The following is a 12,099-nucleotide window of genomic DNA, read 5'->3' on the forward strand; positions in this document are numbered from 1 at the left end:
CATGATCCCAGGGTCCTGGGATTGAGCCCCGCATCGGGCTCCCGGCTCAGCAGGAAGCCTGCTTCTCCCTCTCCCTTTGCCCCTCCCCCTGCTCATGCTTGCTCTTGCTGTCTCTTTCTCTGTCAAATAAATAAATAAAATCTTTAAAAAAAAAAGAAGAAGAAGAAGAAGAAAAAATGATGTGACCTAGCAATTGTTCTGAGAACATTATGCCAACTGTGGACTTTCGGAAATGGAATAAGGAATCCAAAAGAAATGGTTACCACTTTTTTAAAAAACTGGTTTTTTTTAATTGAAGTATAATTAACATACAGTGTTATGTTAGTTCCAAGTGTACAATATAATGACTCAATTCTATACATTACTCAGTGCTCATCATGGTAAGTGTACTCTTAATCCCTGAATCTGTTTGTTTTTTGTTTGTTCGTTTGCTTTGTTTTTTTAGATTCCACATTTAAGTAAAATCATATGGTATTTGTCCTTCTCTGTCTGATTTGATTTACTTAGCATTGTACCTTCTAGATCCATCCATGTTGTCACAAATGGCCAGATTTCATCCTTTTTTATGGCTAAAATATTCCATTGTATATAGATACACCCCCCCCACACACACATCTTTCTTACCTATTCATCTATGGATGGACACTTGGGTTGCTTCCACATCTTGGCTATTACAAATAATGCTGCAATAAACATAAGGGTGCATATATCTTTTTTAATTACTGTTTTCATTTTCTTTGGGTAAATACCCAGTGGTGGAATTACTAGATCATATGGTAATGCTGTTTTTAATTTTCTGAGGAACCTCCATACTGTTTTCCACAGCAGTTGTACCAATTTACATTCCCACCAACAGTGCCCAAGATTTCCTTTTCTCCACCTCTTGCCAACACTTGTTATTTCTTGTCTTCTTGATACTAGCCATTCTGACAGGTGTGTGGTAATATCTCTTTGTGGTTTAGATTTGCATTTCCCTGATGATTGGTGATGTTGAGCATCTTTTCATGTGTCTGTTGACCATCAGTATGTCTTCTTTGGAGAAGTGTCTGTTCAGGTCCTCTGCTCATTTTTTAATCAGATTGTTTGGGGGTTGTTATATATATATACACACACACATGTATATCTATATATGTATATATAGATATATATATATATAATTCTTTATATATTTTGCATATTAGCCCCTTACCCAAAATGTCATTTGCAAATATCTTCTCCTGTTCAGTAAGTTGCCTTTTTGTTTTGTTGGTGTTTTCCCTTGCTGTGCAGAAGCTTCAGTATCTAATAGCTTTGATAGCAATCCTGATTATTCAAAGATTCCATATTTGGTAATTCACCAACTCACTAATGTTTAGTGATCAATATTACAGTTCAGATCAATATTACAGTTATTTTGTGGTCAATTGAGGACATGAGCATGCACAGAGCAGCAAAAAATCTGAGTTGTCTTACATGCAACCTCAGCTGCCTGAGGCCAAACAAGGTAATACTTAGCCTTCTTGTTTCGGCTGATACTGTAAATAAATGTCTTTTGGTTGTCTATTTAGTGCCACACTTTTGTATTTTATGCTTTTTGTTGGTGATTTTGCTGTTTAAAATCACGCTGAAGCATAGTACTGAAATGGTATCTAGTGTTCTAAAATACAAGAAGGATGTGATGTGTCAACATGGAGAAAACACATGTTGGATAAGTTTCATTAAGGCATGAGTTATAGTACTGTTGACCATGAGTTCAATGTTAATGAGTCAATATATATTAATAAGGTGTCTTTAAATAGAAACACACAGAAAACAGTATTTCCACTAGGAACAATAGTTCAGTGTTCAAGGCAACTGAATAGAACATAACTACCTTGATAAGAATCAACTGTGTGTATGTGTGTGTATGTTTATATCAGAATCAATTTTCATGAAATATAATACTTAACCTTACTGTGTGTGATGCACTTTGATAATCTTTTATGTTTCCTTTTAATTATGCTTGTAATGTCTCAACTCCCTGAATTAACTAATAACCCACTAACAGGTCATGGTTGGCAGTTGGAAACACTGTTCTACCTTGCACAGAAAGAAAAGCAGTTTTTCTAAGATGAGTAAATAAAGTCAGTATTCAACATTTATGGGAAAGATAATGGGACAAGTTAAATGATTTCATTCTGAAGAAATTTGAAAAGTGGTCATTCTTTCAGCTACCGTGTTAGTTTTCATTTTCCCATTGGATATATAATAGCTGTTGAATGTAAGAATGGTTTAATGCATAGACACCATTTCTTTTTTGACATTTGAGGGAGTTCATAATCTTTTATAAATGAAGCAGTAAAGAAAAGGTTGGTTTGTGATCAAGTTTAAGGCAGAAGGCCAGAAACTTTCCATAGATGAATAAGTGGATATTTATTCCTTGCATGCTAAACAAGATTGGCTTATACATTTCAGCAAATATTTGGTTGGAACAATTCTATTGGTTTAAAGGGCAATGGCAAGATTACCCAGGCTTTGTTCTGCTTGGTTATTGGCCCAATTCAATTCAAATTAGTCTGTTCTGATATAATAAAGGAAGAATTTTCATCATGATTATTAATTAGTTGTTAATAACATAGCAGTGGTATTAGGATATGACAAACTATGCCACCAAAATAAATAAGTCCTAATAAATAAGCAGCATAATACATAGAGGCTTATTTTTTTCATGTCACAATTTGGTGAAGGCCAGGTAGCTCTCCTGTGAGCAATGACTCATGAACCCAGGCTGTTTCCATTTTGTTCTGCCAATCTGCAGCTTCAAGTTCACCCTGGCATTACTTCTCTGAAGATGGAGAAGAGAAGACAAAGAACATAAACGACTATTCTGCATATTTTAGAGATCAGCTCTAAAAGTGGTTCTGTACTTTTGTCCATGTTCCATTGGCCAGGACCCAGACACAGGGCCAACCAAACTCCAAGGGAAGCTGGGAAATGTGGAGGAGCACTCAGATATGGGAGAGCTCTAATAGTCTCTACACAGGCAGCAGTTTCTCCAACCTCCATGTTGGTCTTCACATTGGTGCAGGCAACCTATATCTTGGTTGATTACATGACTGAGGACACTTTTAGATAGCTGTCTGTGTTTATGGTTGTTATTAATAAATATTTTTGTTATTTTCTTTAATAAAAATATTTGAGATCCTCTATGACTGTTGTAAAGATGGAACTAAAAAGGAGGCAGGCCTACAAAGTAGATTACTCATAAATATATTTTACAGTATCTGGAATTCACATTTTTTATAATGTGGCCCCTAGATGACTTGAATCTGAATCACCTTGATTCAAATTGTTAAATCTAAATTTTTTTTAAGATTTTGTTTGTCAAAGAGAGCGAGCATGTGCACAAAGAAGGGGGAGAGGCAGGCAGAGGGAGAAGCAGGCTCCCTGCTAAGCAAGGAGCCGGATGAAGGACTCAATCCCAGGACCCTGGGATCATGACCTGAGCCAAAGTCAGGCATTTAACCAACTGAGCCACCCAGGTGTCCCAAATCTAAATTTTTTTAATGTAGATTTCAGGGAACCACCTCTGACCTATTAAATCAGAATCTATCTTAGTGAAGCTCAAGAATCTGCATTTTAAACTGCTTCTTAGATTATTCCTATGTGCACCAGTATTTGAGAACTACTGCCCAGCGAACTGAAATCTCTTCCACTTGAAAGCTTAATCTGTCTGTGATTACAAAATAAGCTCAGATCTGAGAGCCAATTTCAATCTTCTTTACTAAATGAGGAAAGCCAAGGATAGAAAATTCTAGGATTTAAACTGTTATAATGTTGGTTGAAACAGATGATAACAGAGCCCAGACAATCAAGGCCAGAAAAAGAATAAAGCAGGACAGACTTAACTTGGACACCAAAGCCCCTCAAAAGTTTATTTTTTTTAAAGATTTTATTTATTTATTTGACAGAGAGAGACACAGCAAGAGAGGGAACAAAAGCCAGGGGAACAGGAGAGGGAGAAGCAGGCTTCCCGCTGAGCAGAGAGCCCGATGTGGGGCTCGATCCCAGGACCCTGGGATCATGACCTGAGCCGAAGGCAGATACCCAACAACTGAGCCACCCAGGTGCCCCAAAAGTTTATTTTTGATGTGTTCGTGCATGCGTGCATGTGTGTGTATATGTAAATCTTATCTCTACCACTTCCTTTCTCATCACGTTTTCTAATTCAACCCTCCCCTGCCCTTCTAAGTGTCTGCTGAACAAAAGCCACCTGCAAACCTAGCCTTCTTGCTAATATAAAATGTTGTAATAACAATATCATCACAAGGCTGCTCTGAGAATGTGAGAAGGCTAAATGAATGCCAGCAATTATCAGAATCTAACATAACCATTGACAGACTGATAGTGTTTCTGGACTCTAAAAGTTATCCATGGTGGGCCAAGAAATTTCAAATTTCAGACTGAAAGTTCTGATAGACCATTACCCAAGAGTTGTGAATCGTTGATATAGATGACCCTATCAGTACATCATGGCACCCACCAGAAAATGAGTTAGGAATGCCAGGCCACCCAAGTACACCCTGTCCTATGGAGTATTGCCAGGGTAAATGATACATAGCCCAACCCCACCTCTACCACTGCCCAACCCACCCACTCAGAGAAGGTTTTAAGCCAAATGTACATCAGTGGATAACTTGCCTACATTTGCCTCTTATAGACATGGCCTTGGAGTCTCCTCAAACAACAAACCGCCCATCGGTTCAGAAAATGACAGGGTTCAATTTTAATGGGTCTCTCTGCCCCCTCACAGGGATGCGGTCAGGAAGAGAAAGAGAGAGAAGGGGGTGAGGGGAATCTAAAGTGCCTAAGACCACAGGAAGAATCATGTTTTGCATGAGCTATTATGAATTTAAAGAAGCAAAGGCTAAGGCAACATCTCCTTTAATTTGGGTATGTAAGATCTAAGCAAAGCTAAAAAGAAGACTGTTGGTTAGCAGTGAAAAGAAAGATTCTTCCAAAATATTAATGGAATGGTGACAGAAAAGGGAAAATAGCATGCTGTGTTTTTTGAACTGTAGGTCACAACCCATTAATGAATCATAAAATCAATTTTAGTGCATTTTTAATGGAAAAATAAAATAGAACAGGACATCACAGATAGTAAGGATATTTGACCTAGTTTTATTTCAATTTGTGGTATCTGTATTTTGATTACAATATTGTATCTTTTTAATTGTTTTGTTCTTTTAATAAATTCAATTAGCCAACATAATAATACATCATTAGTTTTTGATGTAGTGTTTAATGATTCATTAGTTGTGGATAACACCCAGTGCTCATCAGATCACTTTGAATAGTAGATTGATTGTCATGGGAAAAGTTTGAAAATGTGTGGTAGAAAGCTACCTGCTCTAGAATTACAGGGAGTTTGCATACAGGCTCTATCACTCTTTAGTTTTATGACTTGTAACAAGCCACAATTTCCTCAGATGCAAAGTGGGAATAATATCTATAAGAATTCTTGGGAAGTAGGGGCACCTGGATGGCTCAGTCGTTAAGCGTCTGCCTTTGGCTCAGGTCATGATCCCAGGGTCCTGGGATCGAGCCCCGCATTAGGCTCCCTGCTCAGCGGCAAGCCTGCTTCTCCCTCTCCCACTCCCCGCTGCTTGTGTTCCTGCTCTCACTATCTCTCTCTCTGTCAAATAAATAAGTGCAGTCTTTAAAAAAAAAAAAGAATTCTTGGGAAGTCAATGAGATCATATATATAAACCCCTTTAGCACAATGTCTACTACAAAATAGTCACCTAATAAATGTCAGTTTCCTTCTTTCCACTTAAGGTATTTTGTATATAGGCAGATTCAGGTACCACAGCAACAATCATTTGATTTTCCCTTGACCTCAGTTTCCTCATTCTGAAATAATGTGGAGTTCTGCCTGCTCTATAATTGTCTGATTTAATGAAAATGGTCATTCTATTATTACCTCAGAGTCTCTTTTTTTTAATTTAAATTCAATTAGCCAACATATAGTACCTCATTAGTTTCAGATGTAGTGTTCAATAATTCATCAGTTGCATATAACACCCAGTGCTCAATCACTTCACGTGCCCTCCCTAATGCCCATCACCCAATTACCCCATCTCCCCACCCATATCCCCTCCGGCAACCCTCATTTTGTTTCCTATAGTTAAGAGTCTCTCATGGTTTTTCTCCCTCTCTGATGACTTCCCATTCAGTTTTCCCTCCCTTCCCCTATGATCCTCTATGCTGGTTTTTATATTCCACATATGAGTGAAACCATATGATAATTGTCTTTCTCTGATTGACTTATTACACTCAGCATGATACCCTCCAGTTCCATCCATGTCGATGTAAATGGTAGGTATTCATCCTTTCTGATGACTGAGTAATATTCCACATCTTCTTTATCCATTCATCTGTCAATGGATATCTGGGCTCTTTCCATAGTTTGGCTATTGTGGATATTGCTGCTGTAAACATTGGGGTGCAGGTGCCCCTTTGGATCACTACATTTCTATCTTTGGGGTAAATACCTAGTAGTGCAATTGCTGGGTTGTAGGGCAGCTCTATTTTTATCTCTTGAGGAACCTCCACACTGTTTTCCAGAGTGACTGCACCAGCTCTCATTCCCACCAACAGTGTAGGAGGGTTCCCCTTTCTCCACATCCTTGCCAATGTCTGTCGTTTCCTGACTTGTTAATTTTAGCCATTCTGACTGGTGTGAAGTTGTATCTCATTGTGGTTTTGATTTGTATTTCCCTGATGCCAAGTGATGTGGAGCATTTTTTCATGTGTCTGTTGGCCATTTGTATGTCTTCTTTGGAGAAATGTCTGTTCATGTCTTCAGCCCATTTCTTGACTGGATTATTTGTTTTTTGGGTATTGAGTTTGATAAGTTCTTTATAGATCTTAGATACTAGCCTGTCATCTGATATATCATTTGCAAATATCTTCTCCAATTCTGTAGGTTGCATTTTAGTTTTGTTGACTATTTCCTTTGCTGTGCAAAAGCTTTTTATCTTGATGAAGTCCCAATAGTTCATTTTTGCTTTTGCTTCCCTTGCCTTTGGAGATATGTCTAGCAAGAAGTTGCTGCGGCCAAGGTCAAAGACGATTGCTGCCTGTGTTCTCCTCTAGGATTTTGATGGATTCCTGTCTCACATTTAGGTCTTTCATCCATTTTGAGTTTACCTTTGTGTATGGTGTAATGAAGTGGCCCAGTTTCATTCTTCTGCATGTGGCTGTCCAGTTTTCCCAGACGATTTATTGAAGAGACTGTCCTTTTTCCATTGAATATTCTTTCCTCTTTGTCAAAGACTAGTTGACCATAGAGTTTAGGGTCCATTTCTGGGCTCTCTATTCTGTCTGGTTTTTTTTTGCCAGTACCATACTGTCTTGATGATTACAGCTTTGTAATATAGCTTGAAGTCCAGCATTGTGATGCCACCAGCTTTGGTTTTCTTTTTCAACATTCCTCTGGCTATTCAGTGTCTTTTCTGGTTCCATACAAATTTTAGGATTATTTGTTCCAGCTCTTTGAAAAATGTCAATGGTATTTTGATAGGGATTGCATTGAATGTGTAGATTGCTCTGGGTAGCATAGGCATTTTAAGAATATTCTTCCAGTCCATGAGCATGGAATGTTTTTCCATTTCTTTGTGTCTTCCTCAATTTCTTTCATAAGTGTTCTGTAGTTTTTAGAGTACAGATCCTTTACCTCTTTGGTTTTTTTCCTAGGTATCTTATGGGTTTTGGTGCAGTTATAAATGGGATCAATTCCTTAATTTCTCCTTAATTTCTCTTTCTTCTGTCTCATTGTTAGTGTATAGAAATGCAAATGATTTCTGTGCATTGATTTTATATCCTGCCATGTTGCTGAATTCCTGTATGAGTTCTAGCAATTTGGCGGTGGAGTTTTTTGGGTTTTCCTCATAGAATATCATGTCATCTGTGAAGAGTGAGAGTTTGACTTCTTCTTTGCCAATTTGAATGCCTTTTATTTCTTTTTTGTTGTGTGACTGCTGAGGCTAGGACTTCTAGTACTATACTGAACAACAGTGGTGAGAGTGGGCATCCCTGTTGTGTTCCTGACCTTAGGGTAAAAGCTCTCAGTTTTTCCCCATTGAGAATGATATTCGCTCTGGGCTTTTTGTAAATGGTTTTTATGATTGAGGTATGTTCCCTTAATCCCTACATTGTGGAGAGTTTTAATCAAGAAAGGATGCTATGTTTTGTCAAATGCTTTTTCTGCATCTATTGAGAGGATCATATGGTTCTTGTCCTTTCTTTTATTAATGTGATGTATCACATTGATTGATTTGCAAATGTTGAACAAACCTTGCATCCTAGGAATAAATCCCACTTGGTCGTGGTGAATAATCCTTCTAATGTACTGTTGGAGACTATTGGCTAGTATCTTGGTGAGAATTTTGGCATCCATGTTCATCAGGGATATTAGTCTATAATTGTCCTTTTTGGTGGGTCTTTGTCTGGTTTTGGAATCAGGGTAATGCTGGCCTCATAGAAAGAGTTTGGAAGTTTTCCCTCCATTTCTATTTTTTGAAACCGTTTCAGAAGAACAGGTATTAGTTCTTCTTCAAATGTTTGGTAAAATTCTCCTGGGAAGCCATCCAGCCCTGGACTCTTATTTGTTGAAGATTTTTGATTACTGTTTCAATTTTCCTGCTAGTTATGGGTCTGTTCAGGTTTTCTATTTCTTCCTGTTTCAGTTTTGGTGGTTTATATGTCTCTAAGAATGCATCCATTTCTTCCAGATTGCCTAATTTGTTGGTGTATAGCTGCTCATAATATATTCTTAAAGTTGTTTGTATTTCCCTAGTGTTGGAAGTGATCTCTCCTCTTTTATTCATGATCTTATTAATTTAGGTCCTTTCTCTTTTCTTTCTGATCAGTCTGGCTAGGGCTTTATTAATGTTGTTAATTCTTTCAAAGAACCAGCTTCTAGTTTCAGTGTTCTTTTGGTTTCCATTTCATTGATTTCTGCTCTAATCTTCATTATTTCTTTTCTCCTGCTTGGTTTATACTTCATTTGCTGTTCTTTCTCCAGCTCCTTTAGGTATAAGGTTAGCTTGTGTCTTTGAAACTTTTCTAACTTTTTGAGAAAGTCTTGTATTGCTATGTACTTCCCTTTGGGTCTGCCTTTGCTGCATCCCAAAGGTTTTGAACTGTTGTGTTTTCATTTTCATTTGTTTCCATGAATTTTTTAAATTCTTCTTTAATTTCCTGGTTGATCCATTTATTCTTTAGTAGGATGCTCTTTAACCTGCAAATATTTGAGTTCCTTCAAATTTCCTCTTGTGATTGAGTTCAAGTTTCAAAGCGTTGTGATCTGAAAATATGCAGGGAATAATCCCAATCTTTTGGTACTGGTTGACACCAGATTTGTGACCCAGTATGTGATCTATTCTGGAGAATGTTCCATGTGCACTCGAGAAGAATGTGTATTCTCTTGCTTTAGGATGGGATGCTCTGTCTATATCTGTGAAGTCCGTCTGGTCCAGTGTGTCACTCAAAGCTCTTGTTTCCTTGTTGATCTTCTGCGTAGATGATCTGTCCTTTGCTGTGAGTGGGGTGTTAAAGTCCCCTACTATTATTGTAGTATTATCATGTGTTTCTTTAATTTTGTTATTAATTGGTTTATATATTTGGCTGCTCCCAAGTTAGAAGCATAAATATTTACAATTGTTAGACCTTCTTGTTGGATAGACCCTGTAAGTATGATATAGTGTCCCTCTTCACCCATTACTACAGTCTGTGGTTTAAAATCTAATTTGTCAGGGTGCCTGGGTGGCTCAGTTGTTAAGTGTCTGCCTTCAGCTCAGGTCATGATCCCAGAGTCCTGGGATCAAACCCCTCATTGGGCTCCCTGCTCCACAGGAGGCCAGCTTCTCCCTCTTCCACTCCCCCTGCCTGTGTTCCCTCTCTCACCGTATCTCTCTCTGTCAAATAAATGAATAAAATATTTTTATAAATAAATAAATAAATAAAATCGAATTTGTCTGATATAAGGATTGCTACCCCAGCTATCTTTTGATGTCCATTAGCATGATAAATGGTTTTCCACCCCCTCACTTTCAATCTGGAGATATCTTTGGGTCTAAAATGAGTCTCTTATAGACAGCATACAGATAGGTCTTGCTTTTTTATCTAGTCTAATACCCTGTGTCTTTTTATTAGAGCATTTAGCCCATTTACATTCAGAGTAACTATTGAAAGATATGAATTTAGTGCCATTGTATTACCTGTAAAGTCCCTGTTTCTGTATATTGTCCCTCTTTCTTCCTGTTCTGTACTACTTTTTGGGTTCTCTCTTTGCTTTCATGATCCCCTTTATTATTTCTTGCAGGGCTGGTTTAGTGATCACAAATTCTTTTAGTTTCTGTTTGTCCTGGAAGCTCTTTATCTCTCCTTCCATTCTGAATGACAGCCTTGCTGGATAAAGTATTCTTGGCTGCATGTTTTTCTCATTTAGTACCATGAATATATCCTGCCAGTCCTTTCTGGCCTGCCAGGTCTCTGTGGGTAGGTCTGCTGGCAGTGTAATGTTCCTACTCTTGTAGGTTAAGGAGTTCTTGTTTCATGCTGCTTTCAGGATTTTCTCTTTATCTCTGAAATTTGCAAGCTTCACTGTTATATGTTGGGATGTTGATCTATTTTTATTGATTTTGAGGGGACTTCTCTCTACCTCCTGAGCTTGAATGTCTGTTTCTTTCCCCAGATTAGGGAAGTTCTCAGCTATGATTCTTCCCTCTCTCTCTTCTTTATCCTCTAGGACCCCAATAATTCTAATATTGTTTCACTTTATGATATCACTGATTTCTCAAAGCCTCCCCTCATGGTCCATTAGTTGTTTTTTGCTCTTTTCCTCAGCTTCCTTCCTTTCCATCATCTTGTCTTCTCTATCACTGACTCTCTTCTGCCTAATTTACCCTAGCTGATCCATTTTAGACTGCATCTCAGTTTAAAGCATTTTTAACTTTGGACTGATTACATTTTATTTCTGCACTAAGAGATTCTCTAGTGTCTTTTATGCTTTTTTCAAGCCCAGCTAGTAACTTTATAATCATTATCTTGAATTCTAGCTCTGACATTATACTTCTTTCCATAACAATTAGATCTGTGGCAGAGAGTATTACCTTTGGTTCTTTCTTTTGTTGTGAATTCTTCTGTCTAGTCATTTTGCCCAGAGAAGGATGGACGAACAAGAGAACAAAAATATCAACAATGACCCAAGTGAAATACACACTAGACAAATCTGAAGAGGTCAGAAACGAAAAAAGAAAAGAAAAAGAAAAAACAAAAAGGGAAAGAGAGAGAATATAATCTAATAGGTGGACAAAACACGGTGATCCACTTGGTCCTGGGTGTGTTTTGGTCTGTTTGTTAGAAAACACTAAATCCCAAAATTGTAAAGAAAGAAAAACTTATTTATATAGATATATATAGATATAGATATAGTTATAGATATAGAAATAAATTGAATACAGTGAAAGGAAGCCAGAAATGAAGAATATATTTATAAAATCTAAATGTAAAAATGAAAATTTAAAAAAGACTTAAAAATAAAGAGTTGATAAACTAGTTGACAGGGAAAACAAAGAAAAAAGAAAAAGAAAAATTTAAACTGAAAGACTAAAGACTCATGTGAAAAAAACCTCTAATTCTATATACTGTTTTCCCCTAGTGCAGGAGTTTTTCAGTTCTGAGTGCTTTGTAAACTTGTTATTCACTTGGGATCCTGCTGGTCTTCTGGGGGAGGGGCCTATTGCACTGAGTCTCAGGTGTCTTTGCCTGGGCAGAGTTGCACCACCCCTTGCCAGAGTCCCGGGCTCAGTGTAAGCTGCTTCCGGTTGCTCTATGTGGTTTTTGTTCCCTGAAGGCTTTTTGCACCACTTAAGAGGATGAAAAAAAAGGTAAAAAATGGCGGTGCCCTGATCTCCAGCTCCGGAGCTGAACAATCATGGCCCCCACTCTTCAGTGCACCCTCAGGGACAGGTAGTCAATCCCTTTTGTGTGTGTCACACTCTGCAGACTCCTGCAGTGCACACCCAAGCCAATCCTCCCAGGGGAAGGAGGGGTGTCTCACCACATCCCCAA

This window comes from Neomonachus schauinslandi, chromosome 2, assembly GCF_002201575.2.
Source record: "Neomonachus schauinslandi chromosome 2, ASM220157v2, whole genome shotgun sequence".
NCBI lineage: Eukaryota > Metazoa > Chordata > Mammalia > Carnivora > Phocidae > Neomonachus > Neomonachus schauinslandi.